Below are 20,956 nucleotides of genomic sequence, written 5' to 3' on the forward strand. Positions count from 1 at the left end.
TTGTCACAAAGAAGACAGAAGGCCGTTGAAGATTTTCTAGCAGGTTCTTGGTACAGCTTCCTCAGAAGAAATAAATTAAACAAGAATCCTGAAGCTATTACAAAGACTATATGCATTTTTTTTTTTTTTTTTTTTGCTGTTGGTTTTGGTGTTGTTAGTAATTGTATGCAACGACATTCTTTAGCTTGCAAATCAACAATTAGGTTTTTAATAATCAAGCTAACTCAAGATTAAGGATAACAATTGACTCTCAATTTAAGGTTTTTAATAATCAAGCTAACTCAAGATTAAGGATAACAATTGACTCTCAATTTAAAGCATCTTAAAATATTTTACCACCCTGTTGCAATTTCTTTTTCCCTAAAATACCACGCTGTTTTAGAACTACTAATGATTCCTCAACATATGCTTAGACTGGTGACCTTATCTTCCAATTTCACAAGGTAAAATTAGAGAAAAATAAGTGGTTACTCATTCACACTTATACATGAGACAGCTGCAGGAAGACTCGAGAAAGGAGCACGATTTAGGTAGCACATGCCATGCAAAGATGTAAAACAAAAGATGGTCTTTCATGGCCTGAAATTTTGTACATCACCCTTCCTGTAAAACTGCATCATTGCAAGATCAAACATATTTATTTCTCTCATTTGCACCCAAGAGATGCTGTCATTTGGTACACAGAGAGATTGACAATAAGGATGGGAATGTCACTTCTGAGCAGAGAGAAGTCCAGTATATCACTAAAAATCACAAGAAGGCATACAGGTAGCAAATGTTCCTACAATAGTTGCTCCCACCCCAGGCATAACTAGAATGCCAACATGCGGTGTTGATTTTGGTAGGTTTTTCGTCTCTACTGCCATAGTGAATTCCTCTCCAGGCTTTTCTTCCATTTCCAATTTTTATCAGAAGGAAACGTGAACTGTTTGGAGGTTACTTGAGAATTGTTCTATATAAACTTTGAACATTGTGAATTTTGTATTGCTCTCAAGATCACTGCCCCTCCACATTCTCTGGTACCTTTCTGAGTAGTATCACCAATTTCCTGAGAATTTAGGACACTTTAGGACTTCTCACACTGAATAAGCTACTGCAAATGGCCACCAAGAGGTTTGACAATCATTCTGGAAGTCAGACCTGGGGAAATAAATTGAAAGGCAATTTAAACTGCCCTGCAAGCAGCACTTGAGACTTTTTCTCTCATTTTGCAGCACCTCCAAGAAACGTAAGAAAGAGAAGTGGCCCAGAGAACCCTTGCTGCCACAGGCACTGAGAAAGAGACACAAAGATAATAGTTTCTGTCACAGAACAGAACAGTCTGTGATGGCTTTTCTGCAGGAGTTTTAAAAGTGAGGCTAACACACTCTGTGTGAGTTCTCACTTGCCTCTGCCACCAAGATGCAGAGAAGCTCATGAATACTTACTTTCCAGCAACTACCACAGCTGCCAGACTCCACAGGGAGGAGATGAGACGTGCATCTTCGGTGTACCCATAGGTAAGAGCAAAACAGGAGAGATATCCTTGCTCATGCTGGGCTTGTAACTCCAGGTGGCCCTGCTGGGCACACATGGTAGCATCAATGAGAGCAAGTTTATTTACCTGCTCTGGGTTTCTGCTGTTGTTCCCATCATTGATTTATTTAGTTGATTTTAATTTCTTCTGCCTGGCTGTATTGTATATTTGTTAACTGACAAATACATTTCTTTTTGCAATAAAGCGCGTTATTTCTAATTAATCATCTAAAAGTAAGAGTAGGCTCTAGTGTAAGTCCCAAAGATGTTCTCCTCTGGTCCACCTGGTCCACTCCCCATGCCACTCCCACTCTGAGCTCTCTTGGGTTTGTAAGACCTCTGACCTCTTGCATTCACCTCATTTCTGACTTTTAATTTTTCATCAGATATGGAAACTGATCTTGAATCTTGATTTTAGACCCTTGATTCACCTCCTAAAATGTAACTATTTACACAGAACTGGTATCCTTCTGTCTATATCAGTGGATCAACACTCTGTGGGAACTTGTGGGAAAAGGAAATTCTATGGCCCCACCCCATACCTGTTGAATCAGGAATTCTGGGGAGTGGGGCACAGCAATATGGCTTTTAACAAGCCCTCCAGGTGACACTGGTGAGAACCATTAAGGTGTACAAATTTTCCTACCTTAACCAGCCCTGGGTCCTGAATCCAATTATGTTGTCAGCACCCCAGCATTTGCCCGTTCCTCACAGGGGCGTTGGGACAAGACAGAACGTAAGCAGATGTCACTAAGCTGGAGCCGCAGTCTATGACTATGAAACAAAAAAGAATAAGCATACACAATGCCTTTTAACTAGAAACCGTATACATCATGGCAAGCAGAAATTATGGCCCCAAACCAACAAACTGATATTTATCTTAAGGGATTGTATATTCCTATATTGGGGTTGGAAATAAAAGGACACTAGGAAGGAGGAGGGAGGAAAGAAGAAAGAAAAGGAAAGAAGGAAAAAAGGAAGGGAGAAGGAAGAAAAGAAGATGAGTGAGAGGAGAGAGAGAGGAGTAAAGCCAAAAGGTTAGTGACAAGAGGACAGATACGTGGATTAACAGCCACTTGGTTTAATAAGATATGAGGTTTGATTAAGCTCAAGGATAATCGTATGAAGAAAGGCAAAAGTTTCCCAACTCCTTTAACAGGAAGGAGTGGTATCTCAAAGCTGTTCACTAGTAGAAAGATTAGGTATTGCCCTGATGCTCCTAATCATAAATTAACCTCAATGGCTTAAAATTACCAGGAGGTAATTTCCAGCACATCTTAAGAGAAGTTGTGATCTCACCCAAGAAGGAGTCAACTGCTTGATACGGTTAGGAGTGCCTTGTCACTAGAACTATTCAAGGAAGAGTTAAAAATACTCCTGGATGTATTAGGGTGTACTTGGAAACAGGAGTGTACTGAGGGGCTTCCATTCCAATTTTAAGTTGAATTTTAAGACAAAACAAATCAGTGTTTAGGAAATATAGGAAGCAGTCATTTCACTAAAAGTAGTTTTAATTAATTAAAAAAAAACTAGGAATCCATGCATGTTTCATAATTTCATGATTGTAAAACAGGAGTTAGAAAGTGTCTGATACTGGTAAATAAGTTCACTTTTCTACACTACTCTTTTATATTTGTACCCAGAGCAAGTCAGTATAGTTAGAAGAATTGAAAACATGGGGAACCTAAAGGAATCATTGTTCCGAGAGACAACTGCATCGATCAAGGTGGTAGAGGAAGACACCCTCAAGAGAAATGAATGCATGAAGAGGAAAGAGATGAAGAAGACAGCAAAGCAAGAAGGTGAGTGTAATTAGCACGAAAGCTATGAGTCCTGACCTTTCACCACGATCATAGCTCAACTAGTAGCTGCATATTTCATTGGCTCAGTCAGCATCAATGTAGACACAGCATCTCAGAGTGAATGGTGTTGGTTCCCTCCCATGCCCGAGTAAGAGAGCTGGTAACCTAAAGAGACAACGTAACAGCTAGAGTTTAGATTTCATACGAACATTCTCTGATTATGACAAAATAACTCGATCATATCTCAAGCCCTTTCCATCTGCTATTATTGGTGTTGTGAAAAAGAGAAAGCAGCAAATGTCTTCTCTGAAGTTAACTTGAGAACCTGGATTTTCTTAGAAGTGCTTTTATGATACAGTGGGACTAAGTTGTACTTTGGGGTCAAAAGAGGTGTGATCAAAGCACAATTCTTCCAACTGAATAATGGTGTAACAGAGCAATTTCCTTTATTTATTGTAGCTATAACTTATTCATCTGCAAAATGGGATAATAACTTCTTTTGTTTTTTTAATGAATACACTGGCCACTCTTTCCATCCAGTGCTTGCTCTTTGTGTGTGTGTGTGTGTGTGTGTGTGTGTGTGGAAGATCAGCCCTGTGCTAACATCCATGCTCATCCTCCTCTTTTCTGCTGAGGAAGACTGGCTCTGAGCTAACATCTATTGCCAATCCTCCTCCTTTTTTTTTCCCCCCAAAGCCCCAGTAGATAGTTGTATGTCATCGTTGCACATTCTTCTAGTTGCTGTATGTGGGACGCGACCTCAGCACGGCGGGAGAAGCTGTGCGTTGGTGTGCGCCTGGGATCCGAACCGGGCCGCCAGTAGCGGAGCACGTGCACTTAACCACTAAGCAATGGGGCCGGCCCGGGGATAATAACTTCTGTAAGAGTAAATGAGGATAAGAACATCTAGTCAATGTGTGGCCGACTAGCAGCCTCCCCAAAAGGAGTGAAGTTGTGGGTTTTGTTGCCTTCTAGAGCCTGATCTGAAATCTTTCTGGCTCTGAAACATTACCCTAGCAGTGTCTCAGAGTGGATGGATTTAGTGTTTGTTACCTGCAAGATCTCTCAGAAGAAATGAATATGTGGAACTGAATACCTATAGTTTTATATATGCTATGACATATAATTACCTAGAAAACTCAACATTGGTCTCCACTGGCAAGCTTATTTTAAGAAGCAAAATTATAATCAAAAAAGGGTTTGGTGGATAAGAAATTAGGAGCAGGAAAGGATAGGTTATGTGTTCTTATTCTCATGTTTCATGACATCTGGCTAAGAAAACCTAGTTCAGCTGCTTCTGCATAGAAATTGCCTTGAAATGGGACGATTATATTTGCCTTGCAATATCCAAGGCACTCTCTTCCCAACATGGTTTTTGAATGGGTACTGTCTACCTTGATAACCTTGACTCTTCCTTATTCTTTGCTCCCTTTCCTAAGCAATCCCCTTCTGACTGATGTAGTCTTTATTTTAAAAAGGACATTATATCATATATTAATTTTAAAAATGAATTTTGAAATAAAGCAGACCTGGTTTCTCATTCCAGCTCTGCTAACTATGGGTTTATAACTTTGAAAAAGTAACTTACTTCTTCATATCTGAGTTTCTTATATATAAAATATTTTTAACAACCATGCCTGCCTCATATGTTGCTTTTTTGGATTGAATAAAATTACGTTTGCCCTCTATTTTGGTACTATCATTATTCCCACTTTACAGACCAGTAAGTGCAGATTTATAGAGGTTAGATGAGTTACTCAATAGGACAACACTAGCAAGTGGATGATCAAGGGTTCAAACACAAATGTAGTGACTCCAAGAGCTACTTGCTTAACTGCTACTCCATAGAGGAAGCTTTCAGGCTACTCTGTGAAACTTTTTAATGTAGAGAACAAGCTTGATGGGATACACCCTTCTGAAGTCTGCCCATCATATAGAATAAGGGATGTGGTGATGAAAATGTACTATCTGGCATCTTCCTCTGTGCCAGACACTCTCTTTCCTATTGGATCCTTGTGTTTTCATGCTAATCTCCCTTACTTTTACTCCTTTTGCTCTGATATTTTGCTGCCATGATAAGGAAAATCTCACTCCTGTTTGTAATGAGAGGAAACCATCTATGATGTCTGAGAGACTCCATTTTAGTTTTAAACAAACTTCATTGTTTTTCTATTAATATTAACTCAAGTGTCTTCAGCCCCACAAAGTCCTTCCCACTTGCCTCTCCCTCACGCCCTCCCTGATCAACTCTGCCCCCTAACCCCCACTGTGTGTTGATTGGATAAGAAGCCCTGATGATGTGCTGTTATAAATGCGCGTATGACATGTGGTAACTACCACAAACCTCAGTACACAATTGCTGTTCACATAAACCACTCAAGCCACAACCCCATCCAACTTGTCCTCCCTTCTCCCCAACCACGTGAGTACTTTTGCTTCTGTTTTGCTTGGCTTGCTTCCCATTTTTGTTCAGTCTCCACTTGTGGAGAAGACCCTTCAATCCAGAATCCTCTGCTCTGTGAGTATTAATAAACGTTTGCATCTTACCGCCGTGTCATTAGCCCAGCCATCCAATAAGTTCCTGAATGAGTTACCACCAAAATTTGGTCAATTAAAATATTGGTCAATTTAAAATATTGTTTAAATACCATCTTTGTATCCTTGCACATAGTTCCCCTTTTGAAAGGCTTTATAAAAACCCCAATTCTAAAATAAATTTGAAGGAATGGGCAACATCTTGAAAGCAATATAAAATTCAACACCTCATTGGCTTTCTTCTCTCCCCAGAAATCCCTCTTTTCCTCTTCTTTCCCATGTTTGTTGAAGCTGTAAAGCTCTTCCTTATTATCCAAGGTATACCTTGTCCCTTTATTTATCAATTTTTGATCACCAATTTGAGATCAGAGGACACAAAGATTAAAATATTGCTAAGTTTAGTTCCTATAGATTCTTTTTCCTTTACCATCTGGGAATCCAATTAGATAGAAAACATCAATTCCCCGTGTATAATATTTCCTTATTAACATTCATCTGAGTTTTTATGTAAATACTATCCTTGTTCAAGTCTTTAATTCTTCACTTCATTAATATTCCAGTAGCCTCCACTTTGTTTCAGCGCTACAAATGAACCTCTGATCTTTGCCAGCACACACACACAGAGAAAGAGAGGGCATCCTATATCGTATACACATTTCTTCTGTCATTCTTTATAACTCCCAATAGTTACCATCAATTACAAAATCAGTTTGAAATTCTCTTGTAATTTCAAACTGGTAATTCCAAACACTCCATCCATCCAAATTTATGCTTTCCAATTTGCAGGTTCCCATGTTTTCACTCTTTTTATTCTTAGGCTTTCTTGGACAAAGAGTATCCTTTCCTATTCCAAATTCATCTGTTCAAATCCTATCTTTTCTTCTTATCCCCATTTTTGATCTTGAAAAATTCTAAACTTACATTGAAGTTGATGGAATGGTGCAAAGGACTTGACTACAGTGGCTTTAACTCTCTTTGTCCTTACCTGTCTCCATACACGTGCACACACACACACTCATTCACGTATGCATGCACACCCAAGATCCATTTGGTATTGACTGATAGACATATTGACACTTCACCCTTAAATAATTCAATATTTATTTCATAAAAATAAGGGCACTATCTTACATTACTACAATAATATTATTATACTTGTCAATTCAGATTTTATTTCAGTCACTACTACAATAGATAGTTCTTATTTACACTGAAAGCTTACCATCTTATGCACCTTGCCATATACCTTAACACTTTCCTCCTTTAGAACTTAGTAAATGTGCTTGCAAACGTAGGTGACATAACACTCATAGGAAGCTACTTTCAACCAGTAGGAGTCTTGAAGCAGTGGATGAATATCCCAGCCCCTTGTCTTTTGGTTACCTTTCCGGAGTGCATTCTATGCAGCTTGTCAGAGAATTCCTAGAGGAACAGCTACCCAGATCCCTACAGTAAACAGTACATTAAAGCTGCACATTTATATGAGGTCTCTACTTCCCTCTGTCACTTTCTCCACTCCATTTCTTTTCCTGGGATCACCTTTAAAATAAACTATGCACACATAAGTTTTTGTCTCAGGCTCTCATCTTGGGAGAATCAAAACTAAGATTATAACACATATTTAAAATTGATTTAATATTATTATTTAGTATTCAATTTATATTAACATTTCTTTAATTGTCCAAAATTATTTTATTAGCAATCCAAGATCCAGTCAAAGATCACTCTTTCTATTTGTCTTTTAAGTAAAAACCCTCCATCTTCATCATTTTTCGTTTGTTTGTTTTCACATGGCATTGAAAATTTTAAACATTTTGGGCCAGTTTTCTTATAGAATGTCTCACAGTCTGGATGTGCTTAATTTTTACCTCACGATTATTTCAAGTTAAACATTATATAAGTGGTATTGTATAATTCCCATCGAATCATGTCAGAAAGAAATCTTTCCAATTTTTGAAGACTCAATTCTAACTGATCTCTGTACTGGGAAGCATTTCATTTTGCTCGTTGGACAATGACCATATCCTGGATAAACTGTGAAATCCTATAGCACGTGTTTTGTTTCATACAGAAGGCTTTGCATGCATACCTGAGCACCCCACCAAGACGATAAGTCCAGGAAAATTCATGAATATATCTTGGTCACCTTTGCAGTCCCTCAAGTGACTTTCAAAATGTTGATGGTGTTCTAATGAGTGAATGAAAATATAAATAACCTTATATAAGTTTTTAGATGTTATAATTACATTAATTAGCATGGAGAGAATGTTTTTCTCCTTCCCCCAATAATCTATAAGCGAAAACAAACAAGCTTCAGCATAGTTGAGGTCAACTAACCACAGAAAACTAAATAAGTTTATCCATACACACACGTACACAATACACATATGCACACAAATATATATCTGCACATATATTTCTATGAGTTTTGGATGCTTCCAGGGAATGAGGCAGTTTCTTTTTTGTTTTAATTATGAAAAATGGTCTGGTACTTCATTAAATGAGTATTAAAATTTTTGACATTTTCATCTTTAGAAATGCAACCCATTCACAACCAGTCATTTGTTAAATTTGGAAACTGTTCATTTTCTTGGTAAGTTTCTCCCCTCCAGGACGTACATACGATGCAAGTTCTTGCACCAGGATTTTTTTTAACACATCCTACAGAGAAATAAACTTGACATCATGTGGTGAGGAAAATAAATTTACCCTGTACCTAGTTTATCCAATGACAGGGTGTCTGATTGATCTCTCACTCTTTGCTCACCTGCATGGCCATTATGTGCTAACCAAACATTACTTGAATTGGCAGTAGTTTTTTTCTTTCCATATCTACAATAGCACCACAAAACCTGTCACTCAAAATGTCTCTACAAGGGGTTATCCATTTCAAGTTGTAAAGGAGATTGTACAGGGGAAAAAAGAAAAGGGAAACTTCTCTAAAGAGGAGTATTACTTTCTATTATAATATTACCTTGTCAAGCATTTTATCTTGTGGCTACTTGAGCTTTGAAAGGAATACCATACTTCAAATTCTCTCCAAAATCCGAATCATTCTAATCTTTCAAAGACTAATGTAGCTAAACAGATTTTCATGGTTATTGTTAATCTATAATATCAGCCATCTCAATGCCATATTTTTCAGTCCAGCCCAGGAGAATTGCAGGAACACCACACCTACTAGCCTTATAGAGTAGCCATAGCCAACCTCTAAATTTTCTATCAATCTTCACCTCCCATCCTTAATCGTTTTGACTTGCTACTGTTTCAGTGACCCTTCATCCAGTTTCTGGCTTTTGCTCCCATTCATGGTAGGGGCTCCTACCTTTTTCCTGTACTATCTGTATCTGGTCCACTCATGTTCTCACTTTTGTTTCTTCATCAGAGACTCAAGCTTCTTGCTGCCTTCCCTAGTTATCACTGAACGGAATTCCATACTAGGGAACCCATTGGATCTATCAGTGTCCTGTTTTGTTTTGTTTCATGTTTCTTGAAGTCTAGCTCCAATATCTGCCCACAGTGGAAGAAATTAAGAGAGATGCAGGGTTTTTGTTTTATTTTGTTTTGTTTCCAATCTGCTTTGGAATGGGTGAAAATTACACCTGATCTTTGTATAATCATTTAGTTATATCCCTATTTAACATATATGGCATTTCTACTATTTTTTTCAGGTACTGTGCAATATTCCCAGCATATAGAAATACCAAGTCTTAGTTCTTCAAAGTCAGATAATGCATTAGTGTTCATTTGTTTTAGGAACAATGCTCTGAGATATGTAAGGCTTGGATTTTCATCATTATATAGATTGATAAAAAAGTTAAATAATGGTTCAAGGTCATGTGTCCAATAAGAGGCTGTGTGGGACCTAAAGATAAGGTACTAGCATCCACCACAAAGTCTTAACTCCAAACCACACTAAGTCAAGAGAGTTGTTGCCATCACCCAGTAATTAGAAGGATGAATTGACTAGTTCTGTCATATTTGGGTTCATCTTTTCTGGATCCTAGACTCTGTGAATGTCAAAATGCACAATTAGTTATATGACTATGCTAGAAATTTGGTGAGAATGGCTAAATTTATTCTGAATGCTACCCACCTTTCTATATGGCTAAAATATTGTTGAAAGAAAACTGAATGTTGCTTGGGAAGCATTTGCATTCTTTTCAAGAATGCTCACATTTTAAAAGTAAAGCACAAGGCTGTTTGCAGATACCTTGGAAATTTTGCAAATAAATCATGAATTTACCATGAAAATTTTGTAATCCTGTTCTAGAACCACAGTTTTAGGGAAATATTTGTTATGTAATTACCCATATGTGCCTGTGAATGGCAGATGATAGTCTTACTTTATAGGAAGCAATATCTCACTTTGGTTTTTTATGCATTCATTCATTCATTCATTCATTGATGTATTCCTTTTTTACTTCAGCATGTTTATTAAGTGTTTACTTTGTACTAGGCTCTCATTTTACTGAAAACTTATGAAGTCAGCATAGGTTTTTACGTATAATCTTATTACTCAAGGATTTTTATCCTTCATGTAGTCTCTTCCACATTGAGAAGAAACTCTAAATTTTGTTGTCATTGTTATTAAACTGGACAACTTCCTTTATCCTCTTAGCTCCTCCTGACACAACTCGGAAAGCCAAAGATAAGAACTAGGAAACTTGAAATTTAGAAAACTGGGAAATTGATGCTAAAGAGATTTGAATTTTGTCTCTTTCTAGTCTATTGGGAAACTATTAATGTTTTCAGCTGTTATTTTGTTTTTCTCAAATCTTCAGAGATTTATCTACTGAGTGTTATGTCTGTTCAGAGGGACAATAAGTTTTATTCTGCAGTTAATGGTGACAGTGGGCAAGATGAAATGTTGGCAAAAACAAACAAAACAAAACTTGAAAACAAAGCAATTGTGCCAGGCTGGAAAATGAGTCCTCCAAAAGAAGTCCATATCCTAATCTCTCAAACCTGTGAATAGTACCTCATATGACAAAATAGGTTCCTTTTGGGTGTAATTAAGTTAAGGAACTTGAGATGGGGAGATTATCCTGGATTATCCGGGCAAGCCCTAACCATAATCACAGGTGTCCTTGGAAGAAAGAGGCAGAGGGAAACTTGATATGCACAGAGGAGAAGGCTATGTGAAGACAGAGTACAGAGAGAATTGAAAATACTAATCTTGAAGATTAGGGTGACACAACCACAGCCAAGGAGTGTCAGCAGCCACCATCACCTGGAAGAGACAATGGAGAGATTCTCCCCTAGATCCTCCAGAGGGAGTGTGGCCCTGCGCACACCTCGGTGTTGGCAGTGATACCACTTTCAGACTTCTGGCCTCCCGAACTATAAGAGAATGAATATGTGTTGTTTTAAGTCACAAGTTTGCGGTAATTTGTTACAGCCGCCTCAGGAAACTAAAACAGTAATACAACCTAACCTATGGTTGATAAGTATTTTTTAATAAGGAAACTGAGCAAATACATTGAGTTCGTAGATAAATGGCCAGTGGTTGTGTGTCTTTGATAGTTAACAAATTCCCTGAGCAGTGTTTTCTTTAACTCTAAAATGGTGGTAAAGTCGTGCCTTTCCCTCTTCAGCCATGATGGAGTAACTCGATTTATTCTCCCACTTTAAAAACTAGAAAACTCAAAAACGACATGTTTTAAAATATAGTGTATTAATAGAAAATGTGAGGTTTATCAAGCCAACAGATCAGTAGATAATTGCCATCAGAAAGATAGTTTGTTACTCAGAGTTCTCAAGAAGAGCAGTCATGCCATGCCAAGGGGGTGGGGGAGACTGAGGAAGCACTGGGGTCAGTCAGGTGGCAGAGAGAGAGAGGATAAACTTTGAGCAAGAGCCTTTACTGTGGAAGGAACTGGTGAAGTGGGGTAAGAAAGCTTAGAATTGCCTAGTTTGAATAATTTCAGTGAGCTCTGGGGCATAAGGACTATTCCTAGTTGTCCAGTACGTGGCCCTGGGTGATCAGGGCAGGTGGATGGTGGCTCAGAGCATAACAGCCCACCACAGGAGGTCGTTGGAGTGTGACCTTTAGATTGATTGCTTTCTATTTGAAAAGTGAACTCCAGGGAGGAGGATTCCTCTTGAGAGAAGCAAGAAGTGGCAAAGAAGGCAGGAGGTCAAGGCAAGGCAGCTCAGACATGTTATCCATAACAAGGCATGTCCAACATATGGTGGGGGGGGCAGATGGTAAAACATCAAGTTAACAGAGGCTAGAAACATTGTTAATACTATATATGAAACAAAGATTTTTAGATATTGTGTATCAGGCAACATAAGACAATGCCCACTCAGAGAAGGGAACAAAGAGGCAAGCCCTACAGTTGCCCCAGCTTAAAACTAGGAGAGAATTTAGAGGCCAAAGCACAGGGAAGGTAAAGCTATACAAAGTCCAGAGATTTCATCCAGTTGAGGAGGTAGAGGTGAGTGCCGTGGAAAGGCAAAACATGGACTAGGAGAACACTACACAGAATAGGAGTTCATGAGAGCTCTGGGAAGGAAGCCACGGAGGCTTTGGCTGAGGACTCATCCTTGCATGCTTGTGAGTAAATGCTGGAGTATGCTCTGTTGGGTTTTTATTCTCTATACCAAGTGGTACAATATTATCTGACAGAAAACTGTGATAAGTTAAGATGTATGTTGTAAACTCCAGAGAAATCATTACAAATAAAATTAAAATAGTTATAGCTAAAAAGTCAGTAGTGGAGGTAAAATGGAATTAAAAAAATATTCTATTCATTGACGAGAAGTAAGGAAAATAGTCTCTTACTTTCCTTTCTTCTTTTGGAAATAAAGCAGAGAGGAGACAAGTAGAAGGAGGACAAATCAAAGAAGACAGGGAATAATTAGAAAAAAAGTAAGTAGCAAGATAATAGATTTAAAATCAACTGATAAGAATATTAAATATAAATAGATTAAAAGGCAGAGATGATCAGATTTGATGAAACAATAAGAATAAACCATATGATGTCTACAAAAACACCTACTTTAATCCACTTTAAACACAAACAGTTTAAAATAAAAGGATGAAAAAGCTATACCATACAAATACAAATATAAGAAAAAGCTGGAGTGGCTATATTAATATCAAAGTAGATTTCAGAACAAGAAATACTACCACAAATAAAGAAGGATATTTCATAATGATCAAAGAAAAAATTTTTTCACCAAGAGATCAGGATAAACCTAAATGTGTATGCATCTAATAACACAGCTTCAAAGTACAAGAAGCAAAATATGAGAGAACTGAAAAGAGAGAGAGACAAATCCACAGCTTTGGGTGGAGATCTCAATGCTCCTCTCTCAACAATTGGAAAAAGAAATAAATAGAAAATCAGTAAGGATCTCAAAGGCCTGATCAACTCAATCAGTCAAATTGACCTGACATTTAAAAAACACACCACCACAAAAGAGAAAAATACACATTCTTTCCAACTGCACATAGAACATTCACCAAGATAGACCATATTTTGAACCATAAGACAAGTCAATAAAAGAGAGAAGGTACAATTACCAGTATCAGGAATAAAAGGGAAAACATGACCACAGATCCCATGAGCATTAGAAAGATAACAACGGAATACTATGAATAAAAGCATGCTAATAAATTGAACAATTTAAATGAAATGGAAAATTTCTTAAAAGACACAACCTACCAAACCTCGCTTAAGCAGAAATAATCTGAATAGACCTATATCTGTTAAATAAATTAAATTTCTACTCATAACTTTCCCACAAATAAAACTTGTGGTCCAGATGGCTTCACCGGCAAATTCAACTACATATATAAATATATAAATATATTATATATATAAATATATTATATATATAAATATGAACTCTTCCAGAATATAGAAGAAGAAGAAACATTTCCCAGCCATTTTATGACACCAGCATCATTCTGAGGCCAAGATTAGGCAGTCATTTCAAGAAAACTTCGGACCAATATCTCTCATGAATACAAAAGATAAATTCCATAACAAAATATGGACAAACCAAATCCAGCAATATATAAAAAAGATAACAAATCATGAACTAGTGAGTTTTATCTTAGGAAAGACAAGTTGATTAATATTAAAAATCAATGGAATTCACTATATTCATATGCTAAAAAATGTGATTATCGCAATAGATGCAAAAATAAACATTCGACATAACGCAACAAAGGAATAAAAAAGAAATTCTTCAACCTGAGTAAGGGTACCCATGAAAAACTGACAGCTAGCATCCACTTAATGGTGGAAGTCTTCATTCTTTTCTCTTATGATCAGGAAAACAATGAACACCCCTTCTCATCACTTCCATTGAACATTATACTGAATGTCCTAGCAAGCACAAGGTAAGAAAAAGATAGAAAAAGTATAAAGATTCAAAATCAATTATAAAAACTGTCCTTATTCACAAATGACATATTTGTTTATGTACAAAATCTTAGGAAACCCAAAAATTTTACTAGAACTTATGAATGAGTTTAGTAAGGCTGCATAAAGAATGATTAAAAAAAAATTACAAAAAGTCAATACTATTTCATTATACTACAATGGAACAAATGGAAATTAAAATGAAAATAATGCCACTTACAATGGCTTAGAAATTTATGAAATATTATGGGGAAATTTACCAAAAACATACAAGACTTGCACACTGAAAATTACAAAACGTTCCTGAGAAAAATGAAAGTAGATTTAAATAAAACAGAAGATTCATTATAAGAAGTTTTAACATTTTAAGATGTCTGTTTTCCCCAAATTCAGCTAAAGATTCAACCGAATCACGAATATCCCAGCAAAATGTTTTTATATAGAAATTAATAGGCTGATTCCAATATTTCAGTATTTTCACTGCCTGATTTGATGATATACTCTAAAATTAAAGTGTAAGCAGTGTATTATTAGCATTAAGAAAGACATGTAGATGATGTAACAGAATAGAGTTCAAAAATAGACCCATATATTTATAGTCACTTGATTTTCAGCAAAGGTGCAAAGACAATTCAATGGCAAAGGATAACTGTTTCAACAATGATTCTGCAACATTTGGATATCAATATCCAAAAACTGAACCTCAATCCTCACCTCCTCCAAATAAAAATTATCTCAAGATGGATCTTAAACCTAATTCTTAGTGTGAAAGCTATAAAACTTCAAAAACAAAACATAGGAGAAAACGTAAATGATCTTAGTTTAGGCAAAACATTTTAAAATAAGAAAATAAAGCATGAGGTATAAAAAAATGATATTTTAGACTTTATCAAAATTAAAAAGTTTAGTTCTTCAAGACACTATAAGGAAAATGAAAAAAATGCAAATCTTAAACAGAGAGAAAAAAGGGCAGGACATTCATTTGATAAACAACTTGTATCCAGAATTCATAAAAATTCTTACAACTCAATAACAACATACCATCTGATTTTTTAAAAAATGGGCAAAAGATTTGAAGAGATGCCTCATCAAAGAATATATCAAAGGGCAAATGAGCCCATTAAAAAAGGAACAGTACCATCAGTCATTTGTGAAACATAAAAAAAGATTACAAGGAGATAGTAATATCTACCCATTACAAGGTCTAAAATTAAAGACTTAACAATATCAAGTTTTGGCAAGACCATGTTATAGAACAACTGAGCTTCTCATACATTGTCTGTGGGAATAAAAAACAGTGCAGCAACTTTGGAATATAGTTTGGCCATTCATTATAAAGTCAAACAGTCACTTATCATATGGCCCAGCAATTCCACAGCTAGGTAGTTACCCAAGACATATAAAAACTTCTGAAGACTTGTATTCGGAAATTCATAGAAACTATCTCCATAATAGCTAAAACCTGGATACAATCCAAATTTTCATCCACCGGTGAATGTATAAAAATATTGTGATGTATCCATGCAAAGCAATACTACTCAGCAATAAAAACAAAGGAAGCATTGAGGTGTGCAACCACATGGATGAATCTCAAAGGTGTTTATACTAAGTGGACGACGCCAGATGCAAATACTACATATTGCATGATTCCATTTATAAGAAATTCTAAAGAGGATGCAACTATAGTGATATAAAGAAGACCAGTATTTGTCAGGGGCAAGGGAATGGTGGGAAGGATGACACTTTGCAAAACGGGCAAGAAGAGACATTTTGGGGTGATGGAAATGATCTCTACGGTTACACCACTGGATACATTTGTCAAAACACATCCAATTGAACACTTAAAATTGGTGACTTTTACTATATAAATACTTCAGCACATTGAAGCAAGTTAAAACAAATTAACGTCTGTTCTAACTAACTCATGAGATGTTTGGGGCGAGAAATGGATTATGCATGTGAAATGTAGAGTGTCCCTTTAACCTAGGCTTGCTTTGTCAGGTAGGGGCATAGCTGAGATCCAAAGAGACCCTGTCCCTGATGCCTGTTTCAAAGCACTTCCCTCCTGCTCATGTGGAAAGGAATATGATTCAAGTAAGTGTTCTCCACTGCCCAAGATTGTTTTTCGGGAGGAAGAAATCAATGTTCAATGCAGGCAACACAAATACTTCAGACATTTGCTGATTTGAGGTTACTTGGCGAAATATTAATCTTCATTTTCATTAAAAGTTTGATGTTTGGCATTGGCATTGCCAATAAATCTAATGGATTAAATTATGTGGAAGAAATCACAAAATATTGATCTTCATTCCAAGGCTGAGATGGAAATTACTTTTATTGAGATCTAAAAGACTGTACCAAAGTCACTGACTTTAGAGGGAGCTCCACGGGCCTAGGGGAAATATTCCTCTTAAATTTGCAAACAATTTACCTTAGAGAATTAGAAGACTGCAGTCAGAACTTGTATTTTCAGTAGACTGCATGAGATTTAACCAGGACTTTTTTTCCCCAAAGCAAATAAAGTGAAGCAAAATAAAATAAGATATAATAAAATACATTAGGACTTTGCTACACAGAGAACCCCTTGAAACTTCAAGCATTTGTGTCTTATTCCAGATCCCTTATCTCCTGAAATAAGTCTTATTAGAAATTCCAGAAGATAAGCCAATTAACTTCCTGGGGAGAAAAAAAAAAAGAAAGAAAAAAAGTCAAAATTTCTCATTTGTTATTGATGAATATAATCTGCATTCCAGGCAGCCTCTCTGAGCAAGCAGCGGTTTATCAAAAGCAACCTTAAGAAGGTGTATTGGAAAAGGATGCTTCCTCATTTGCACATGTTTCAAAGGTGACTCCATCATCATTGTCTGAAAGACAGTTGCCCCTCAGTAACAAATGATTACAGCTAAATGAATCCCAGAGGTTTGCCACTAATGTAGAACAAAAGGGTACGGACACCAACGGTGGCTCAAGATCTATTTTTCATCACTGCATAATGTTTTGCTTCACTGATCTATCACTAAACAACAGCTGCTGGGCTGGAGGCAGTGTGAACTCCAGGAGTGACAAACACCTCTGCTAGTGACTGGGAATCTGGGCTTGCCTCCGGCCTTGAACAAAGTCACCGACTGAGGAAGGAGGATTGGTGAGTTCATGTTACCTTGAATCTTCTGCAAAAGGATTGACTGATGCTCCACACATCAGCATGACAGTCTGCAGCAGACCGAAATCCTCCTGGATGTGCATTATTATCAGTACAGATGTAGCGCATCCCTCTTGGAGGAAAGAGTCACTGGGAGGACAACATTTTTAAAAAGCATTTCCCACTCCTTCTATAACCGTGGTACTGAAGATTGCCTTTTTTTTTTTTTTGCAAGCCATTCACATTTAGGATCTCTTCTCCCCTTTTTGTCTCATGCTGTTACAGCTGGCCCTGTGTTTCTCCTCTCTATCCCTCCCCTGATCCCACACTACTATCCAATACCTGCTTACAAAGTAGATTTTGCTTCATCTATAAGTTATCCTAATTAACAAGAATCTCTGTTTCCATTTCCAGATGTTGGAGAATGACCTTCGCATCTGTTTTCTGTGTGTAATTATTGCAAACAGCTAGAATGTTTAAAAAAGAAAAAGGTTTTCAAAACGAATTAATTAAGAATCATAGGAAATATGAACACTTTTTTTTTCCCAAAGAGGCAATATTTTTTTGTTATTGTTGAGAGAAAAAAGTGCATGAGAAAAAAAGAAAAGAAAACCTTGATTGCAGTGTGTATTACCATTATTTGAAACGAACATTCCTCTCATAATTTACAGTATTAATTACATTTTAGGATAGATTACTAATTCCAAGAAAAAAAGCCATATGTTACATAACACTTCTTAGCATACTGTTTTAAAAATATTTTTAGTGAGGAGACATGCTGTCAGTTCAGTATAGAAAATAACAATAATAGTTTAAAATTTAAGTGCCTAATAGCTTATTTTTCTAGGATGATAGAATTATCTAGCATTAACATTAATTACAAGAGATTGTTATGACAGAGAAAATACTTCTTATCCCTACCTTTCCTTCTCTTTCTCATAACGTTGAAATCTACTATTTTTACAATGTGATCAAGTATAGAAATTTTATAACTATACCATAGGTCCATCTATTCTTGATAACAAATGCAGTGATCTCACATTCTGCAAAACTCTCTTGTTAAAAAGACTCACTTGGGGCCGGCCCCGTGGCTTAGCAGTTAAGTGCATGTGCTCCACTATTGGCGGCCTGGGTTCGGATCCCGGGCGCGCACCGACGCACCGCTTCTCTGGCCATGCTGAGGCCGTGTCCCACATACAGCAACTAGAAGGATGTGCAGCTATGACATACAGCTATCTACTGGGGCTTCCGGGGGAAAAAAGGGAAAAGAAAAAAAGGAGGAAAATTGACAATAGATATTAGCTCAGGGCCATTCTTCCTCAGCAAAAAGAGGAGGATTGGCATGGATGTTAGCTCGGGGCTGATCGTCTTCACAAAAAAAAAAAAAAACTTATTTGCCTTATATATTTAAAGCCACGATATATCCATCCATTCTTCATTTGTTTGGACAATAAATGAATCATGATGCACTTATGATATGTCAGGGACAGTATCAGACACTAGAGTTGCAAAGATAAGAAGTCAGTGTCCATGATTCAGGATTAGGTTTTAATAGGAAGACAGATTTGCAAATATTAAAACCACTGTATACCAGGTAATTGCTTAAAATAGACCTAATGCACAAGAGGAGAATGGAAGAAGAATCCTGATCCATTTGAAGTAGATTTAAAGTGGAAGTAGCATTTGAATTGAGTTTTGAAGTATAGGTATGCATTTTCTAATTTCTAATAATTTTAGGCACACAGAAGAATATTAAAAAGTGTAGAGTGGGGCCGGCCCGGTGGTGCAAGCTATTAAGTGCGCGCACTCCGCTGCGGCGGCCCAGGGTTCGCCGGTTCGGATCCTGGACGTGCACCGACGCACTGCTTGGCAGGCCATGGTGTAGCGACGTCCCATGTAAAGTGGAGGAAGATGGGCACGGATGTTAACCCGGGGCCAGTCTTCCTCCCCAAAAAAAGGGGAGGATTTGCAGATGTTGGCACAGGGCTGATCTCCTCACAAAAAAAAAAAAAAAAAGTGTAGAGTTGGGGAGTGGATCTTAGTATGTTCAGTTACATAGAAACGTATTCAGCATTGCCAGATACAAATGTTTGAGATGAGATCTGGAATAAGGAGTAGGATCAAGGAGTGAGAGTAGATAAATAGCCTGGGTGTTGATCATGAAGGACTCCGTAGGCCTGATTTTGAAGTTTAAATACTATCTTCCAGTTGAGAACCATTGAAGGATTGGGGGCAAAAAAGGAACATTATCACTCTTCAAATATAGAAAAATTGCTATTGAAATATTTCTATGATAAATTTTAAAAAATTTTTGAATAAGAAAAGAAAATATATGTATATATACATATGTATTTAAAAAATCCTGAGTTATAATATATTTATGTGGAATATATTATTTTCTTAGATGATTTTGTTACTCTTTTCTTAGATGATTTAGATGAGCAATAGCGAAGAATAAATTGTCATGAATTCTTCATAAAAATGAAACATTTTATTCTGATAAGTGCATTAGTCTCAAGTTTGCTACCACATTTAGAAAAGTATTAATTGAGAAATAGTTAGCTCCTACTGCCAAAAACACTTACCTCTATACCCCTATTTATTTTCAAGCTTTCTGACTCTTTCCTCTATCCTGGCTACTCTCTACCCTTCTCTCATTTTAACTCCAGTTTGTTATTCCTTATCCTTCCAAAGTAGCATTTCCTGACCTTAATGGAATTTTGAGTGATATAGACATGCAAAATGAATAGATAAGGCTGGACAACAAGATTTCCTACAATTAGGAAAATCTTGCACATAAAAGTAGTTTGTGGGCCTGTCTGATGGCATAGTGGTTAAGTTCACACACTCTGCTTCAGTGGCTCGTGGTTCACAGGTTCGGATCCTGGGCACGGACATAGGCACCGCTCGTCAAGCCAGGCTGTGGCGGCATCCCATATACAAAATAGAGGAAGATAAGCACAGATGTTAGCTCAGGGCCAATCTTCCCCAGCAAAAAGAGGAAGATTGGCAACAGGTGTTAGCTTATGGCCAATCTCCCTCACCAAAAAAAAAAAAAAGTGAGTTGTATTTTTCCAGGTAAATGAGATAATACATGCAAAAACACCTAGCATAATGCTTCGTATAGTCTCTTGTAAATGAGTTAATGTATGTAAAAGCAGTTCACATTTTCTCGGGCAGATAGCACATGGTGATGGGGATTCACACTTCTGTGTCTAGGAGAGTTCAATGCCAGTGTGAGGACAAAGAACGAGAAGAATGCACCATATTGGAACGTGCATCCCATCTGGTATTGCATATATATGTTCTCTTGTGACTTTATTTTTCTTTATCTCAAATAGTAAGATTTTAAAAGACCCCAGTATTGGAAATTGTGATCCAAGGAAAGGAAACAAGATGATTTCAAGCCTAGCTAACATGTTGATTTTTATGGATATATAATATGCAAATTCTAAGGTGGCAACCTGGTAAAGGCAACTATGCAATTGGCAGTTGTGCAAGTTCCCATATACAGCATTGAACGTGCACCTTAGCATGAGGTATCAGCTAAACATGCCGACAAGAACTTCCAGGATATAGGTCTC

The 20,956-nt window shown here is 37.0% G+C and overlaps 1 pseudogene; it reads left to right on the plus strand.

Annotated features, from left to right (window-relative positions):
• Positions 1-3,190: 3,190 nt before the first annotated feature.
• Positions 3,191-20,956, plus strand: part of LOC131395939 (PSME3-interacting protein-like) — an 82,131-nt pseudogene continuing 64,365 nt past the window's right edge.

The sequence above is a fragment of the Diceros bicornis genome, chromosome 32 (genome assembly GCF_020826845.1).
Source record: "Diceros bicornis minor isolate mBicDic1 chromosome 32, mDicBic1.mat.cur, whole genome shotgun sequence".
In the NCBI taxonomy this organism is placed as follows: Eukaryota; Metazoa; Chordata; class Mammalia; order Perissodactyla; family Rhinocerotidae; genus Diceros; species Diceros bicornis.